Here is a 2,878-nt window from a genome sequence, read left to right as displayed (position 1 = left end):
GGTCCTGGTGCAAAAATAGACACAAAGATTAATAGAACAGAACAGAAAATTCATAACTAAACCCACAATTATGTGGTCAATTAATCTTTGACAAAGCAGGAAAAAATATGCAATGGGAAAAAGACAATCTCTTCAACAAAACATGTTAGGAAAACTGAACAACAACACGCAAAAGAATGAAACTGGACCACTTTCTTACACCATACACAGAAATAAACTCAACATGGATTAAAGACCTAAATGTGAGACCACCTGAAACCATAAAAATCCTAGAAGAGAGTACCATCAGTAACTTCTCTGACATTGACCACGGCAGCTTTTTCCTAGATGGGTTCCCTGAGGCAAGAGAAACAAAAGCAAAAATAAACTATTGAGACTACATCAAAATAAAAAGCATCTGCACAGCGAAGGAACCAAAACTAGAAGGTAATCTATGGAATGGAAGAAGATATTTGCAAATGACATATCCAATGAAGGCTTAGTATCCAAAATATATAAAGAACTTATAAACCTCAACCAAACATGAACAGACATTTCTCCAAATAAGACATGCAAATGGGTAACAGACACATGAAACGATGCTCAACATCACACGTCATGAGGGAAATGCAAATCAAAACCACAATGAGATACTGCCTTACACCTGTCAGAATGTCCAACATCAGCAACACAAGACACAACTAGTGTTGGTGAGGATGTGGAGAAAAAGGTACCCTCTTGCACTGTGGTAAAAATGCAAACAGGTGCAGCCATTGTGGAAAACAGTATGGAAGTTCCTCAAAAAGAAAAAACTAGAACTGTGCTATGATCCCAGCACACTACTGGATATTCACCCAAAGAATACAAAAACACTAATTCAAAGGGATACATGCTCCCCTGTGTTTAAAGCAGCTTTATTTACAACAGCCAAATTATGGAAGCAGCCAAAGTGTCCATTGGCTGATGAATAAAATAGGTGTTGTATACACACTACACACACTCACTCACACACACACACACACACACACACACACACACTGGAATATTATTCAGCCATAAAAAAGAATGAAATCGGAGCACCTGGGTGGCTCAGTCAGTTAAGCATCTGACTTCAGCACAGGTCATGATCTCACGGTTCATGGGTTCAAGCCCCGCATCGGGCTCTGTGCTGACAGCTCAGAGCCTGGAGCCTGCTTCAAATTCTGTGTCTTCCTCTCTCTGCTCCTCCCTTGCTCATGCTCTGTCTCTCTCTGTCTCTTGATAATAAATAAACATTAAAAAAATTAAAAAAAAGAATGAAATCTTGTCATTTGCAATGACATGGATGGAGCTCAAGAATATAATAATGCTAAGTGGAATAAGTGAGTCAGAGAAAGACAAATACCATATGATTTCACTCATATGTGGAATTTAAGAAAAAAATGAGCAAAGGGGGAAGAAAAAGAGACAAATCAAGAAGCAGATTCTTAACTATAGAGAACACACTGGAAGTTACCAGAGGGAAGGTGGATGAGGGGATGGGTGAAATCAGTGATGGGAATTAAGGAATTCACTTATGTAATGAACACCAGGTGATTTTTTTTAAATGACAATTTTAGGGGCATCTGGGTGGCTCAGTCAGTTAAGTATCTGATTCTTGGTTTCACCTCAGGTCATCATCTCATGGTTCATGGGATCAAGCCCAGAGCTGATCAGTGTGGAGCCTGCTTGGGGGATTCTCTCTCTCTGCCCCTTCTCCACTCACACGCGCTTTCTCTCTCCTCAAAATAAACAAATAAACTTGAAAAGAACTTGAAAATTTTAAAGTAATAATGGGGAAAGGATTCAGGAAAGTATATGATGGGAAATGGCATTAAAATATGCTTCTGAATGTTTTATAATAATATACAGAAATTTTTGCTATAATTTTCAGTGAAAAACATGAGGTTGCAAGTTTTATATACAATATTTTTTCATTGCTCATGAAGATAAATGCCAAGAGGGATGACATTAGATTTGAGAGGACAGGGATTGTCTTCCCTCTTTCACGCTTTGCTTTGCAAGTTACCAAAACAGCTTTACGTTAAAATTACAATATCATTACAAAAAATCAATGAGCGTCTCTTAGATGACCACCACCCTTATCCGAGATTGCCTTGTTTCTCCATTCAGCACCAGCACCCCTTTCTCCCCACAGATTCACTGAAAATGAGAAGATCAAAGCCCCACAATTCGCTTCTGCTGGTGTGGATTACTGTATGTCCCAGCCCATATAGACAGGTTTAGTGAGAGTTCCAGGAGGGGTGGGTGGGGGCAACTACCTATTTTCAAATGATTATTTTGTTTTTTGGTTTTTGGTTTTTATGCTTTTTATTTATTTTTGAGAGACAGAGAGAGTGCGAGCAGGAGAGGGGCAGACAGAGAGGGAGACACAGAATCTGAAGCAGGTTCCAGGCTCTGAGCTGTCAGCACAGAGCCCGACATGGTGCTCAAACCCACGAACCATGAGATCATGACCTGAGCCGAAGCCAGATGCTTACCCTACTGAGCCACCCAGGAGCCCCACAAACGATTATTTTGAAGACAATAGGAAGAAACACAGCAAGATGAGCATTTATGGATGACTGCTTGGTTCTGAAATCCTAAGCATTACGAAAGGGCCAGAAGAGAGCCGAGGATGCCCGCACAACTCCATTGTCAAGGAAGGCCCAGGTGATCATCAATCACACTTTTTCTTGGAACAGGCTTCTCATTTGGTGAAAACCTGGGACTCTAAGACACTTCCAGCATTTTGTTCATTACATTAACTCATCCTTTAAAAACTCAAAGTGGAGCTAAGGAAAATCAGAGAGCAGATCCAAGCCTTGGACCTTTGGACCGTGTCCAGCGGAGGGGCTTTTCTGGGGGGTCATCCAATCCC

The sequence above is a fragment of the Suricata suricatta genome, chromosome 1 (genome assembly GCF_006229205.1).
Source record: "Suricata suricatta isolate VVHF042 chromosome 1, meerkat_22Aug2017_6uvM2_HiC, whole genome shotgun sequence".
Classification (NCBI taxonomy): Eukaryota; Metazoa; Chordata; class Mammalia; order Carnivora; family Herpestidae; genus Suricata; species Suricata suricatta.
Note: the sequence above shows the minus strand (reverse complement) of the source record.